This window comes from Stylophora pistillata, chromosome 1, assembly GCF_964205215.1.
Source record: "Stylophora pistillata chromosome 1, jaStyPist1.2, whole genome shotgun sequence".
Classification (NCBI taxonomy): Eukaryota; Metazoa; Cnidaria; class Anthozoa; order Scleractinia; family Pocilloporidae; genus Stylophora; species Stylophora pistillata.
In genome coordinates, this window is record NC_142519.1 from 49023623 (window position 1) to 49040655 (window position 17033).

General features: G+C 38.6%; 1 long non-coding RNA gene and 2 pseudogenes across 2 annotated transcripts; 2 read left to right on the plus strand and 1 right to left on the minus strand.

Moving 5' to 3' along the window:
- The first annotated feature begins 421 nt into the window (after positions 1 to 421).
- LOC148742888 (uncharacterized) lies at positions 422 to 10617 on the plus strand (annotated as a pseudogene).
- LOC148742889 (uncharacterized) lies at positions 1783 to 5049 on the minus strand. Its single transcript, XR_016001467.1, has 2 exons — positions 4618 to 5049; positions 1783 to 2493 (listed from the first exon to the last, which is right to left on the minus strand). It is a non-coding gene; the product is annotated as an uncharacterized LOC148742889 (long non-coding RNA).
- On the plus strand, positions 2249 to 5316 carry LOC148742890 (uncharacterized; annotated as a pseudogene). The gene is made up of 4 exons (XR_016001460.1): positions 2249 to 2511; positions 2761 to 2946; positions 3160 to 3482; positions 4501 to 5316. The product of XR_016001460.1 is annotated as an uncharacterized LOC148742890 (transcript).
- Positions 10618 to 17033: the final 6416 nt, after the last annotated feature.

Genomic DNA, 17033 nt, shown 5'->3' on the forward strand with positions numbered 1-17033 from the left:
TACATTTCTTTCCATTTCTTAGGTATTTCTTATGACCTCAAAATCTCTTTATTAACAGTGCAATCTCGTTAACTTCGGTTCTAGGCTCCTTCTTTGATTTCTTGCATCAGAAAGAGTTTGTAAGGCTGCAATTTTTGTTAAAGCTGAGTGTGAGGTGTTTAAACTTAGGGGTCTTCGACAACCATAATATGGGATTGAAAGAAAGTGGCATTGTTGTTAGAGCGTGTGAGTTGGACAGAGGCAAATTTACCCTGTCAAAGGTTATAGCATCAACCACAAAACCTCTAAACAATTGCTCAGCAGGAGGACAAATTTACTTATGGTGATTCCCTTGTTTTGCACTGCGCAACCTTTTCTGCGCATAACATTGCAACATCGAAGATGGCGGCCATTCTTCCCGCGAGCGTTAGAAGGACAAGGGCCGCTTTTGCAAAGCGAAAGCTTTTATTCGCAATAAGAATGCCAAAAATTGGCTGAAAGCTTCCTGGTCTGCTCTTAAGAAACAAGAAAATGAAAAGAATATGCATGATCCGGATGTCCCCAGTGGATTTCCACTTTGCAGCCGTCGAGTTGTAGAATTAAATGTCCTCACTGAGGTTTTCGATGGACGCTGTGAAGCCTGTGGGGCAGCTCTACGGCTCTCCGACTGCATATGAGAAACACTGTCTGGGCTAGGATCCTTACTCTACATATGCTGTTCAAACTCTGAATGTGGAGAGACAAATGTCGGTCGAACAAACAAGACCCACCGTAGCACCGGAACAACGCGAGGGAGAGCAATCTTTAGTGAAAGCAGGAAGCTCGCTGCAGGTTTGTTTACATTTAACGTTGAGAAAAATATTGTTTTCCAGCATCTATTTAAGATCTAGCCAATTTTTTGAAATGTTGAATGGACATATCTATAGGAATGCTACACGTAGGAATAGGTCCTACCCACGTAAACGAGTTGTTGTCATCCATTAATATACCATCACTTGGAGAGTCCACGCTGAAGGTTCGCGAGACGGAAGTAGGGCCCCAAATTAAAAAGTTGACAAAGGAATCATGTCTGGAAAGTTTAGAAGGCGAAAGAAACCTGTGGAAAGATGATAATGAAAAGGGAAATGTGGAGATAGGAGTATCATATGACATAGGATGACAAAAAAGGGGAAAAGCCCACAACAGCCTGACAGGTACACTGCAAATTCTACATCTGAAAGAATTGAAAAGGGCGCATTTGGATATGCATTTTCATACAAAGCTGCTATTTTTTTTCTCTGGATTGTTCTTTAGCTTACTGACAGTTCTGGTGTCAGCCAATAGTCAAAATTAATTAAACAAATGAATAAAATATTATATCCTCACTTTCACCACTAGGTGTTGGTTCCATGGTTGGCCTAAAAACTGTCAAGGTGATTTGCTATGGTTCAAGGTCAAAAAGGTAATGTACATACATATATTTTGTCTACTAGCACCTTGTTGTAAACAACTAGAGCTATGTTTTTTTTTCAATTTGACCAAAAAAGTACAGAATCATTCGACATATGACCTCACCCATATTTGCCTCCTATTGAAAGTGTTACCCAGGACCTTTACTCACAATGTCTTTTGTAAAGGTGTGCAACATGTGAAACTGCCAGCAGACAGTCAAAAAAACCTCACATACACGACTGCAGGCTCAACTGGGAAGGCTCGTCAAAAGCTATGGAGGCTGATGTTTGTGTTGATCTAGTCAAAAGGCAATTACTAACCAGGTATGTAAGAGTAAAAATAAAAAATAAAATAACAATTATAATATAGTTGTTAACATGTTAAAATCACAGTTTATTGCTGCAAAGAGAGACTTGTGGAATCTGTTCTTATGATATCAGTGTTATAGTAATGACACTTGAGCCATAAACAGTGGAAAGCCTTACAATCCCTTACACCCTTGGTAATAAGGATTCAAAATTTGACAAGAAAGCAAACATAAAAATGCACCTTCATTTTATAATATGAGTATGTTAAAAATGCAGAAAAGAAAATACTTTAGGATAATGCCATGGTGTAGTTTGAATGCCCTCACTTTTTATGGCAAAAAAATTTATTTTTGTGGTTTTACTCTGCTTAACAGTTGTGGAGAAAAAATGTAGTTGTATCTGTTCTCGTTGGGGATGATGACTCGTCCACCATGAGCAAAGTGAGGATAAATGTTGAGCATGACGTTGAAAAATGGTCAGACGTAGTCCATGCTGAAAGATCCTTTGGTAGCTCACTATACAGCATCAAGACCCAAAAGAAAGCCTGACAGATATGGTGATACAGTATTTCCAGCGATGCTTTGGTTACGCACTAAAGCAGAGTAAGGATGATGAAGAAGGTGTGCGAAATGGTGTGAAGTCTATTGTGCCCCATGCTTATGGTGACCATTCTTCCTGTGGCAACTGGTGTGGCTACTTAAAAAATTCTGCATCCTACAAACACAGAGGCCTTCCCCATGGCAAGGATCTGATGGACAAAAGCTTGAGGCAGTCCCTGGAAAAGATCCTAGAAGTAAGTACAGTGTACATGTATGGTGGCACAGCTCGCTCCTCACAAATTCCCTATTCCCACCATTTTACATGTAGTAGAGGAACACAACTCTTAGAAAATAGTGTTCGTGCTTATGATTGTATTCTAATTAATAACTGCAAGGGATAAACTTATAAGTGTTAGGGGACTATCAAACTCTTTCTCAGTTTCACAAGCTTTTATGAGATACCAAATTTTAGTGAATAAAAATCATTTGTTTCTTCAATGTAGATTTATGCTTCAAATGCCAAGAAGCTAGCTGACCCCTTGGGTTGAACCAGGTAAATGAAGCACTCAACAACACTATAGGAAGCAAAGCTCCAAAGACCAGACACTATGGATCTAGCGAAAGCAATGACTTCCGGTGTTGCATGTGCTGTTCGCCAAAAGAACTTAGACCAATCTAATGTTTCTCAGGTGAGCAGATATAATATTATGAGCATTTTGTACACTTCCCAATTTGTGAGATCCATAATTTGAACATTACACATTATCCACCATGTCCAGTGTTGTACTACCAGTACCTTGCATATCATAAGTCACCAAAAAAAAAAAAAAACAAATCAGTAATACCTCACAATATTATAACTTAGAATATGGTTTTCACTAAGACTGGTGAATTTCTCTTAGGCTTTTATGAAGACACAACTATCTCCAGGTTCCATTTCTTTAAAGTTTGCAAAGAAAGTGGACAAGAAAACTCAAAGTTTGAAAGAGAAACAGAAAACAAGAGAGTACAGAAGGAAAAGAATTGAGAAGAAAGAGAAGCAGTAGAAAAAGACAAAACAGCTTGAGAACAGAGAAGGGCAACAGTATAGTTGTGGAATCGGCTTTTATGGACACAATGCTGCTGCTCAGGAAATTCCAGTACCACCTGCAGCCTCAAAGATTGAGAAAGTATCATTGACCAAAGACTACCATCAAATCATATTTGATTTGGAAACATCTGGAAGGGAAAATTAGCTTTGCAGGGTGGCGGCAGCTAGTTTAGTAAAAATGTAACAAAGTGAATATAATGATGTTTGTCTTCGCAGGGTATTTCTGAATTGCACATTAGAGAATAATTATGTTTAATGATGGAATTGTTTTTCTATTTTGCTAGATTGCTGAATACTCATCCTGATAATTTGCATCACATAGATTCCTTTGTTTTATCGTGCCTTGTTCTTAAAGTGCACCTAAACCCAAAAACTTCTTTTTGCTTAAGGGTATTTTTTGGAGTATTTCTTTGCAAAAACGTTTTGATTTGCTCAAATCTTCAACTTTCTGTGCCCAGTCAAAATGAGGAAAGTCTGCCGCCATCTTGGCTCACGACCGAGTTTAAAGAGGAATGGTTCTAGTGGGTAATGTGGCGTCAAATTAAGAACACAAACGTTTACATTTCGCACATTTTCATTTGTTTGGGAGGGTTGTAGTTGATATTTTCCAAAAATATGCCGACTAAGTGTGTCGGACATAGGACTATGTAGCAATGTGCGAAATTTGCAAGAAGGTATCGCGCTTCATACATTCCTCCTACAGCACACCTAGTTGGCATATTTCGGACAATATCGACGACAACCTTCCCAAACAAGTGAAAATGTGTGAAATGCACACTTTCATGTTCTCGAGTTGACGTCACATTACCCGCTATAGAACCATTCCTCTTTAAACTCGGTTCTGAGCCAAGACGGCGGCCGATTTTCTGTATTTTGACTGGGCACAGAAAATTGAAGATTTGAGCAAATAAAAAATTTTTTGCATAGAAATACTCCAAAAAAAAAACCCTTTTTTGTTACGCGAAAAATTAAATTTGGGGTTTAGGTGCCCTTTAAAAAAAATAGGTGAGATGCAAATTAGCAGGACAGGTATTCAGAAATGGCTCCTATTTTTACTTTAGATATACCCTGCATAGATGCACTAAGCTTTTTTATTACACTTTTCTTTGTATTATCTTTATAAAGTAATAATTGGATTACAATATTGTAAAACAGGTAATAATGCTGAAATCCCACAAATTGAAGCAACAGATGGTAAAGATGAGTTCTCTATTTATATCAAGCCCTGTAATGTAATATCACCAGAAGCATCTGCTGTGAACAAACTCACCTTCCAAAGAGGAATACTGTTTTATGATGGGAAGCCAATCACTGATGCCATTGCAACTGATGTGGCCCTGAAGACCTTCATTGAAAATTGAAAATCAAGAATGCCTTGCATTTTAGTTGTACACAATTGCAAATCCTTTGATGCCAGGTTCTTGGTGCAAGCAGCAGAGAAAAATGGAGTCATGGAGGACTTAGTCAAAACAGTTTCTGGCTTTACAGACTCTCTTCCAGCATTCAGGGAATTGCTTCCTGAAAGGAAATCCCATAGCCAAGAAAACCTTGTACAAGATCTTCTGTGTAAATCCTATGAAGCTCACAATGCTCTTGCAGATGTGCAAACACTCTACCAGCTATAGTGAACAAGTTTCTAAATGTCAAACTGATACAAAAGCTCAGCTTCAAAGTTTCATGGGTGGCATCCTATCAAAAGCTCCTAAAAGAAAAGAAACTTCTGGTGAATACCCTGCAGCCATTAGTTAGAGAGAAGTACATTTCAGCCTCAATGGCCATTAAGTGTACAAGCTCAGGTTTGGGTCTCCCTCACCTACAAGTGGTATGCCAAAGAGGCAAGGAAGAAGGGGTGAAGCAAGTTCTGATGGAGAGGTTTGACAACAAACCCAGAGTCTCCTCAAACAAGCGGGTGCTGGCACAAATATGTCAGCACTCTATAGATAATGCAAATTAAGATTGTGATTTGCGCAGTTAATGTTTTGAAATAATTTTTGCACAGAAAATGTAGTAGTCAGAATGAGGACCAGTGAGACATTGAAGTGTGGTTCTCAGTAAGTATAAAAAGCAAATTTTAAAGTACAGTTTGTATTTTTCAGAGTATACTACATTCTATTATATATATCACTTTTCGATATTTCATATTTCATATTTCCACCGTGAGTTTTGACTTATTAATTACGTGATTACTCATTGTATACATTGTTAGTTTTAAGGGCCTCACTGAAAACCGCTATGGCGAGCTGGGCTCCTTCTTTAAATATTTCTTTATTAAAAACTCCTATTAGAGTGATGGATGAAGAATTCCCATTTTGCTGTGTATAGAAACCAAAAAAGAAAACATACAAAAAATAGGAATCAACAGTCTTTTTTTCAAGTTTCTTTGTCAAGCCTTTATTGCCCCAAAGCAAAAAATATTGAACCCTAGCTCACTGGAATTAACAAAACGCCAGCGCAACAAAACAGTTTCAACTAAAGGTTTATAGCTTCAAAATCTCATCAAATCTTGACTTACCTCATATCTGTTATTTATGCAGGCTTTCCAAGTATGAATTTCTGTGTTGGCGATATAAAAAACATGAAAACAACCGAAAACAAGCTTAATATCGAGTGCATACTTCGAACACGATGGGCACCATTTTGTGTCTCGTCCCAGTCCTAACCGTGCAAATTCTCTATCCTGACCGTGATCCCAAAACCATGTCCACCTTTCAAGCACGGTGACACCCGGTTTTTTTTTTTTTTTTTTTTTTTTTTTTTTGGTATTTGCTATGAATAGTCTAAGAAAGAACATATTTGAAGAAGGAACAACTTTGATAGTAAAACAATTTTTTTTGGAAAATAGTTCCGTACTTGGTGTATTTTGGCCAAGGCGAGGACTTCAAGCTAACCACGAAACTGTCCGAAAAAGTGCAAAATCCCCACAACCAGGCCATCAAAAACAGCTAAAAAGAAGCAATGCTACTTATTTTGATAAAAAAAGCTTTAATTTTAAAGTAAAATTTTGTCTCTTTCCAGTTACCAAGGCTAAATTCTGTATAAAGGTGATTTTGTTTCGAATTTTTAATGCACAACCAGTAAAAATACCCCATTTTAAGAGCCTGCAGACGCTTAAACAAGCACGGTGACCCTATTTTTTTTATTGCATTTTTTTAATTTTTATATCATGAATTACCCTAAGTCACTTTGAAGTCGACTTAAATCGCCTAAAGTTGCAATGTTCTTTTAGCCAATTTTGCTTAAGTCGCCTTAAGTCACCTTAAATTGCTCAAAGTCGCCCAAAGTTAAGGCGACTAAAAGCCCCAGAGTAGGCCTGAATTGGGAAACAAAATGTACATGCTAACAAGTCTGGTGTAGAAAGACAAGACAAAAAATTTATATCCGAGCCTACAAATTGTCCGACCTACAATTCTGCAGACTTTCTTGTCTAAGTTTTTAATTTGGTTTATGACTTGTACCTCCATCACTGATCACACAGGTGTAACCTTATCCAATTTTTACATAGGTTACATAAGTTAAATTGACCACTCCCCATAAGGGCTTTTCAGGGCCAGCACCCCCCCATCCCACCCCAGGGGAGGACATCCACCACACAGTAGTCTCGTGCGTAGGAAATTAACGTCTGCTACCCCTAACCCTGCAGGAGACGAGGCCTACGGTTTATTTGTCCTTATCCGAGAAGACTAGATTATCGATCCATTTCTTGTTCTAGAAAGGTAGCAAATTCCCCTTAGTTATTTTGAGACCATGAGTATTGATCCGGCCGGGGCTTGAACCCTCGACCTCTCGCACAACACAATCCAGCGTTCTTACCAATTAAGCAAACAACTCTGATAGGTCTTATAAGGGCAGAAGATGTCTTACAGCAGCAAGGCGTACGTCAGTAAGCGTAAATGGAATACTGGAGAATTTGCAATTGCCAGCATCTATTTATGCTCCTGCGGATAATGCTCTTCAGGAACGTTTTCTTTGGGTAATGAGACGTTTTTACAAGTAACATCGATTTTCGGCTATCTCTTCGTAGAAGAGATCAAAGAATATTTCTTGAACTCTGGGCGTAGAATTCTACCCTTACTCTCCCTCAGAAAAGAAATGGCATCAACATCTGGGACCTGGAACGAATTTAAAAAAGAGATTGACTCAAGGAGATCCTGATATTAACAAGCTGGACTGAATTGCCAAACAACATGACATCGTCTGTGCCAACGCTAGGAGTTTATAAAACAAGTGCGTTGCTGATGACAAGATGGTGAAAGCTGTCAGCAACTTGGCGGGCAAGACGACCTTGATGGAGCAAATAGCAAAGAAAATTATTCAAGCTAAAAAACCACTCAGGTTGTAAAACGAGCAATCAACCCGTAATTAATAAACCTCTTTATTAAACATTCTCAAAAATGTAACTATACTAAATCGTCAAACGTGTATTCCACCAATGGCAACGTGAATATCACGTTCCTTAGCACACTAGAACGTCGTTCGAGCTGTAAAACTTCAATCTCTCATACACGATTCTTTTAAAAAACCTTAAACATAAAATCGAAGCATTGTTTCTTTATCTTACTAATTACTTAACGTATCTACATTGCTCATGTCCACATCTTCGTCCAAAGGCAATCGTGCATATCCATAAGGATACGAAATGAAAGTCTCTCTGTTCGCTACCCGCTTGTCAAAGACCCGCAGTCCGTATCGTTTGACTAGTTTCACAGTTTTGACTTCTTTACTGGAGGCTTCTCTGATAAAGCGTGACTACATCTCAATTGCGCCTCTCATCTGCAAGAGGGCGCTTAATTTCGTCCCAGACATTTATAAGCACGACCTCCTAGTTCAGTAAGTTTCCGTGGCTTCCCGCTTCCCTTTTTTTCCGCCGATTTCTATTCTGACTGAGAGTGCCTCCTCCTGATATTCTCAGGCCTTGTCATATTTATCAAGTGATCTGCACAATGTTCTTAGGTTTCCGTCTCTTGTTGCTTCTCCTTCTTTATCGCCGATAGTTTAGACGAAATACGAAAACATGGTACGTTCAGGAGAGGGTTGCTCAACAGTTGAAACAGTTCGTGTGGAGCTGTGATTTGTTGTGCTGTGGATTTGTTGAGGCGTTCCCCAAACTTGCCCCAGAAGGAGTTTAACATCAATAAAGCCACCGACGGTTTTACGACCTGCGTTCTTCTGAATCTGCTCAGAAACTAACTTGATTTTCTCCCGCTCCTTATACTCTCGCACATACCGAGCCTGGATCGGAGTTTTCTCATTGTCACCCACGATGGTCAACAGCTAGCCTCTTGATTAATTTTCAGCCAGGTGTTGACACAATTGGCACAACGTCTCTTGACTCTTAATTCTTTGGGAAAGTGGCACACCTCGTGAATTCTTACCATGGGTGAGTTCCCAAAGTTCTCCTATGTTGCGGTCGGGATGTTCACCAGCCTTCACCGCGATCTTGAAAGCATCTAGGACATCCCTGCCAAACGCAACCATAAAACTCGAGAATGGTACGTGTACAAGTGTCATATCTATCAATGTACATAACGAGTTGAACTGTTATGCCATCCCTCCCCCCCTTTTCAGGAAGTCAATTACCATAACTTATCCAGTGCTTCCCAATAAAGATAATGGCGTAATCTTTCATTCTTGTAAGCTTTGTAGTGGAATTGCTGAACTGCAGAAACTCGGCCATTCGAAAAGATAATTTAAGAGCTCTACTCCTAAGAATTCTAGGTCCAGCCATTCCTAGTTAAATTTTTTCTAACAAAATTGAAAAATTATGCTCAAAAGAACACAGTAACATAAACCACACTCTGTAATTGTGATTACCCTTTTAGCTTTGCCAATTTCGTTACTTGTATAGAAACCAAATCAAGGAGTTACCACCTGGAGTTTTCAATGACAGCTCCGGGTAGACTCGCCTGTACATAACAAACTCAGGCGTTAATATCTGACCAAGTGGAGCCCAATTCGGTCTGTAATCATACGATCGATCAACAAAATGGGACAACCGCGAAGCAAGAGGTCCGGTTACCAATTGATCAAAACTATGACAAAAAATCGACAAAGTAACTAGACATCGCTCATAGATTTTCGTAAAAAAAAAAAAAAAACAATTAACTCGGCGAAGTCCGCAATACCACCTTATCGTTCTTTTGTGCTTAAGAAATTTCTGGCTAGTAGCAACCGCACTAAGTTACTCGGAAGCGAAATAGCCCTATTTAACTTTGATAATGAAGGTATGCTATGGTCTCTTTAAATCTCATCAGGGCTAAAAAAAAAACTTAGGTTTAGTAAACCAGAGAAGACATTAGATTAAGGATATATCCCTCTCGTAGTGACTTGGATGACAACCAAATAGAGGAGCTACCACCTGGAGTCAGCCATTCGAAGAGACGTATTGCAGAATTTTAAATTTTCTTTGGCCAGACAGAAACTGGGATAACAAAAATACATAGATGATAAAATTGATGTTTAACCTAAATTTAGGATATATCCACCATCTACAGACTTGAGACAACTTGATGAAGGAGCCACTACTTGAATTCTTCCCAAATACAGCGATTATCAGTCAGTTGTCATAAATCTATCAACAACAGCTTCCGTTTGGTACGAAGAAATGCTCAGATATTTGTCCATTTTCTGTCCTGAAAAATGGAGAGCGAGGCTAGAGGGAAACTGCAAAACACAAGGCATTCGCGCAGTATTAAAGATCGTATTTAGTACGACCAGAAGGCACTCTCAATCCAGCTGGACAGTACAGTGCAGTTTACAGGAGTCACTGTGAATGTGGTAAAATTTAGATTAGTGAAACAAGAAGACCTATGCAGAAGAGAATGAGAGAACACGAAAGAGTTATATGTTTAACCCGTAGCGAGACCTCCACCGTTTTTAAGCATGCCAACAGGACCGGCCACCGTTTGCCTCGAAGAAATGCTCCGATATTTGTCCGTTATCTGTTCTGCAAAATTAAGAGAGCGAGGCTTGAGAGAAACTGTGAGCTTCAAGGGAAAAAATAATAAAAGGACAAACACTCAGTCTTATTTTTAGGTCAAGCGGGAATATTGTGTTCATTCTCCTTCAAATATTTCATTAAGTACGTTTAATAAGTCATTTAGAAACTTATTGACGAGAAGGAAAGTTAATTTAGGAGTATTTAAGCGCAGGGGTCTTCGAAAGGGATAATACGTGATTAAAAGAGAGCGGAATGACTTTTAGAGCGTGTGAGTTAATCAGAGGAGAGTATCTTTTTTCATTAGTTACAGGTGACTTGAATAAGATATCTTAACCATCACTGGTGACCAATTTCGCCCTCTTAGAGCACCTACTTCATTTGCATTTGCGAAAACATCTTCATGACTGGTAACAATAAAGTAATGTTAGAAGAACTTTCATTAATAACACAATCAAGAAACTGCGTGGAGATTTATTTGGTGCATCTATCACACTGCAAGAGTTGCAAGTTAAAAAAAAACATCTGCGTCTTAAAAATGTGTCTGCTTCACGACACATTTTTAAGCGACTAATACAGGTCATATCACACGCTTAATTGGCAGGATTCGAAATCCCACTGCCATTGCTATCAATCCCACTACTTTAAGAAGAAAAAGGGGTTGGAGGAACACAATTTCCGTTATATCAATCAAGTTTATTCAACCCATATGATCACCCCTTCCAAGGTAATATTATCAGTCCCAATAAATATCAAAAAAAGAATTGTTGAGAAAGACAAATTGACCTTAATCTTAAAATCACGGTGTTGTATTTTATCAATCGTAACTAATCCCACTGTCTCAAAACAGGTTAGCGGATCACCTTTCATGTCATTTTTCCCCTAACAAAAGCAACAAAAAAAAAAAAAAATTGTCCACTTGGATTTCTCGGCATACAAGGTATGCATATGCTGTACTGAACAAAATGGGGCATTCGAAAAAATGATTTAAGAATTGTTTCTTCGAGCTCCCAGGGTCTTCATAAAATTTTTTAATTATAAGAGTACTACAGTACTCTTTTCTCGGTCCGATACCAGGGGTAACTGTTTTTCCAAGCTCCTTGTTTTGCTCTTGTCCCTTACGAAAATAGATAAATCTCAGCCCCCCTCGCCCCAGTGCCTATTTATTTTCTTAGGACACTCCAGAGTCCTATAGTAATATCTGCGTGACACAGAAGCCGATGGCGATGTGATTATAATTTATGACCTAAATTTTTAGAGCTAGTACAAATCAAGCCTTAGACATAACTGGTTTACAACATCACGTACAATACATCATAGACTATAACTTTCTAAACGTATCAAGCGTGCAGATATTTTCCGTAGTTTCAAGAAATGCTCAGTCAGACATCTTTGGCAGAGCAGAAGATAAGCCATCCTAAGGAGGAAAAACGCAACTCTCCCCTTTTCTCCAGAGGGAAAAGCTAAGCAATAACATAAAGGGACTTCATGACACTTTTCAGTTAAATGGTATTTTAAACCCATTCCTAGTTTAGTTTATCTATAACTCAATTTAAACAAAAAATATTTGAAAAGGACAAATAACATAGACTCACACTAAGATCGCCTTTCTTGACACGTCAGTTACGAAGGAACCAGACAGACGCCTGAACACCATGCAGTGTCTACAGAAAACCAAATCACACGGACTAGTGCTTACCGTATGATGCACATCACCCTTGATCAGTAGAGCCCAGTATTGTCTGACCGGGCAAAGCGCCTTGTAACAAAACCGTCAATCCTCTCCGAGGATAAGGAACATTTTCTCTCTTCCCTGAGCAGAGAGCCCATTAGTTTATCTAGCCCAATTTAAACAAAAAATGGTCAAAAGGGTAAATAACATAGACTCACTGTAGGAATCATAATTATCCATTAAGGAGCCTTCTTAGGTTCAGTTTTGTCCATTTCTTAGGTACTTAAATGGAAATCAAATCAAGAAGCTACCAGCTGGAGTCTTCAATAACAACTCCGAGTTGACTGAACTGTAAGTAAGACATTCATAAGGTAAAAGATCTGATGGATTGTTTAGGATATATCGGATATTTTAGCAGAAATATGATTTCAAACAGGTCAGCGGAACACCTTTTTATGGGGTTTTTCCACTGACATATGCAATCATGAGAGATAATAGTCGATTTGGACTTTTTGCATACAATGAATGCATATCCTGAATTGAAAATAATGGGCCATTCGACAAGATGATTCAATAACTGTTTCTCCGAACTTTGAGGGACTTTATAAACCCTTTTAAATAATGTGTAGACGTACTGCAGTACTCTTTTCTCAGTCCGAAACCAGGGGTAACTTTTCTCCCCACTTCTTGGTTTCGCTCTTTTCCGGTGCGAAAATCTCAGCCCCCTGAACCCAGTGCCTATTTATTTTCTTACGACACTCCATATCCCTTTAGCAATATCTGCGTGACATAGAAACCGATGACAATGTCACTATAATCTGTGAATTAAAATATTAGAGCTAGTACAAATCAAGCTTTAGACATTACTGATTTACAACATCACTTGTCCAATCGTCTTGCTTCATTGTCAACTAGACTGGCAAGACTTTCCACAAACGACCGACTGAACACAAGAATCAAAACAGTTATGCTGATGTGAATAGCCGCATAAATATCAGTAATAATAATCTACTTATTGATTGGGTCGCTGTTCCATGACAAGAGCACCTTGTAATTTCATTGCAAGCTGGCTCTGATTAGTTTTAAAAATCTAGATCAAATGTTACATTCGTAGCACTCTCTCGACTTTACTATTTAAGCACAGGTCTCTACAACAATAATCAGGCTTGAAAGGCTGGGAAATTTATCATTCCCAAGACTTGAAATTAAAATAGGGCCTCCAATGGAGTTCAGATTGGTTTAAAGCTAAGGTCAAACTTTAAATTCTTGGCACATCCTTGACGCAGGTCCTTACATGAGAATCAGATAGCAGAGCTACCACCCGGAGCCTTCCATACCAACTTCAAGTTGATAAATCTGTAAGTTAAACTCAAGGATTTAAAGATTAGCTTCATAATTCTTTTTTTAATCTGCCCGCCAATTGCCTGCCTTTTCGCTATTTCCAAATTTCAAGCACAAATTTCTGCTGGCTAAAATGGCCCCTTTTTTATGGCAAACAAAACGAGGCCAGGCATGTTTACATAGTAACTAACAAACCATTGCACTCTCTAAAGAAACCAACTTTACTATTTAAGCATAGATCTTTAAAAAAATAATCAGGCTGGGGAATTATCATTCTCCAAAGCAGGGAATAAAAAGTTTGATCCACTAAATTAAAATGCATGCAGTTAAAAGACTACATATCACCATGCACTTTGTGGTAAGAAATGAGTTGCTGCGCTTTCCAGTGGCGAAATGTACTGCTTGATACTCAAATAGAGCGAACCATCGTATAGTGGTAGGTGAAATGGGCTTCTCGTTTTTGTGGCATAAAACACTTGGAGTTGGTTGGCATTTTTTTCAGTGTCAAGTACTCGAGATTAAGTGCACCAGACCATACTTGTGATTGTCCTCAGTGTTGAGACTAAGGAATTTATTGAGCTTAGGCTGGCTTAGAGAGTGTCAGTTAAGACCAACTCAATGATATTGACCTTTTTATGGTCTATTTTATGTCTTGGATGTAATTATATATTATTCATCTGATAATGTACCATTTGTGGAAAACATGAATGACTGTGTAGGAGGTTACGTAAAAACAAGATTGTGAAGTTACCTGGTGACGTGTTTACTTCACTGGTTGAGCTGCCGAAGCTGTAAGTGAGGATTCTTACTTTATATTTATTTTCACTTGAAAGGATAACATTTTTCCTGGAAAGTTTTTGCGTAAAGTGTTTATTGTTCTTTGTTAGGTCCTCAGCGAGTTTGTTTCCCTTTCCAAAAGTGCGGAGATCCAGGAAAATATTCCTGTAGGGATTGGGTAACAATCAGATTGTAGAATATGTCTTTCTTTTTTAAATTTCAATTTGCAATTTTCCTCCTCCCTTTCGTATTGTTTTTGTATTCACGCGCAGCGCGCCTGATTTTACAAATTAGTCAATCAGGTCAAAGAACTTTAACCTTGACACTGGAAAATTGACGTGGACAGTTTTTCTCGCGCATGTTTGGTTGTTTTGTTTTTATGGGTTTGTTTACTGTTTTTGAGTTTTCGTTCAAGGCAATTTGTTATCCCCCAGTTTGGAATTCTAAGAAGTTTCTCAATTTTTATTTAATCAGAATGTTGTGGTTACTTCAACACATGTTTGTTTAATACATATTTCTGCGGAGTTTCGACACAAGCCTCTTGCTTCGTCAGAGGATTTTTTATAGAGATAAGGGGGTTACCTTTTGGGGTGTTTAATGACAGCACCAAAATTATCCAAATGCTAGTTAACAATTATTTTATGAGAGCAAGTCGAATGTGAGATGATGAATAACCAACAAAGTGGATAGCCCCGAGTTGTTGATAAAAATCTTACACTTTGACAACGAATGAAAGAAAGAAGCCACTTCCTTTCCAAATGGAGGACAGTTCCAATAGCTTCAGCTCAAGTTCTCCAGCGCTTTTCTAGTAAGAGTGTTTGATTTAGTGCTTACTGCTGAAATTCCCCTTTCCCAGTACACAGATAGACAAAACCCAGACACCTGCTCTCCCCTTTACCACTTTATGACCTAGCACAGCCCTTTAGTATCTTTTTGACACAAAGAACATTGACGAAACCTCAAAGCTTCATGAAATAGAATTGTAAAGTGGGTAAAAACCTAGCCCTAAAGAAAATTGCTTCGCAACATCTTGTTCTGGTATCATACATCAGCAAGACTAGTAAAAAACCGGTACGATTTGCAAAATTGAATAGAAACGAGTAGCAAGAGTCACTATAGTTTTGGGAAAGATTATGTAGCTAAAAAATTGCTACCCTATAAACACCGTTGGGTTTCTGTTCTATGTTAACCTTCGACACTCACTGATTTAACCACAAACTGACTCTGAACCTGAAATATTAACTTAAAACAGACCGTAAATTCAGGGTAAACTTCTTTTTGTAGGAACTTACAGTACAATGAGATAGCAGAGCTACCAGCTGGACTCTTCAGTAACAACAGGAAGTTGACTGAACTGTAAGTAAAGTATTCACGGTCCCGCTGTGACTGGTCCCGTAAATTCAGGGTAAACTTCTTTTTGTAGGAACTTACAGGACAATGAGATAGCAGAGCTACCAGCTGGACTCTTCAGTAACAACAGGAAGTTGACTGAACTGTAAGTAAAGTATTCACGGTCACGGTGACTGGCTGTACGCCTTTTTCTAAATTTGTACTAAAATAGACTTTGTTGTTAATAGCAAGCAAAAGGGGGTCTGGGATAATTAAAAATTGGAACCAGTTAACAAAGAATTAGCCATTGGTCCGTCCAATAGAGGACCAAAGAGCCAATACCTCTAGAGGAAAGACCGTATTAATGGCACAGTTTGATCTAAAATAAGAAAAAACAAAAAAAAAAAAAAAACAAAACCAAAAAAAAAACAACAACAACAAAAAAGCAGGGTCTTGATAACCCATACAACAAGCATTACATAAAAATAACACATATGGAAAAACAAACTAGCGTTTACTTTATGGAAAATGAAGGTTGAAATCACGAAGAACGCTGCATTTTACAAACGTTTACCTGTGTTTTGCTAACGGAAAACCGGACGTTCTCTGTGTGTTTTCGCATCGGTAAATCCCAGTATCCGTTTAGTAATTCGTTAGTTTTTCTTCGCCGAAAAAAATTCATTTTCTGGCATTAACCGCTCGGTTAACGCATGGCAAACAGTTTGTTTTCGTTTTGTTCATTGGCATTTCTCGAGTGAACAACAACGTATTCACCTGAATTAACGGCTGAAAATACGCATTTTCCGGGAAGGTTAATGTGTATAAATAGGGGATAACGTAATGTTTTCCTGGGTTTGCCGTTCGTGTAACGTACAGAAAATGTCATGTTTTCTTCAGTTCGCAACCATTTCTCACCCGGTGAACGAAATGTTAAAAAGAGTTTACTGGTCGAACGCATGCATTTTCCAACATTTTTCCACGATGGTGAATTCGAGAAAACTAGTTGAAACGCATTTTTCGGCGTTTTACCATTTACATGTATTGCTGATCGGTTAACGTTTGGAAAATACCATGTATTCTGCGATTCACAGCCGTTTTGCGTTCGGTTAATCGCTGTTCGACCCAATTAGTGCAAGTGACCCGATAAGCTCAATTTCCTCAAATGATCCAGACGGCTCAAATGACTGATTTGCCTGAAATGACCTAATCGGGATCAATCTCCGAGATTAGACAAGATATCTACTGGCGTTTTCATGAAGCAGGATTAAGAGCAGGAAATAATGATCACGATTCCCGAACGTCTTATTTTCAGGGCGTTGACCGTCATCATTTTCCAGAAAAAACACTCTAAAAATGCATTGCTCAGACGCGTTGGAAAACAGCAGAAAGACGTTCCGGAAAACGAACTATTCATTAGCGTTTCTATGAGGCAAGAAAACAATCGACGAACATCGTGTGTTCTTGCCATTCACCATCAGTAATTCTGTGTGAAAACGGTTAGAAGATGGCAGCACTCGTGCGCTCACGAAAACTTCAGAAAATCGTACAGGAAAACAATGCAAGCTGTTCACGAGCCTTTCAATGGGGCAAGAAAAGAATAGACGAAGAACACGTCTTCATGGCCTAATCATAG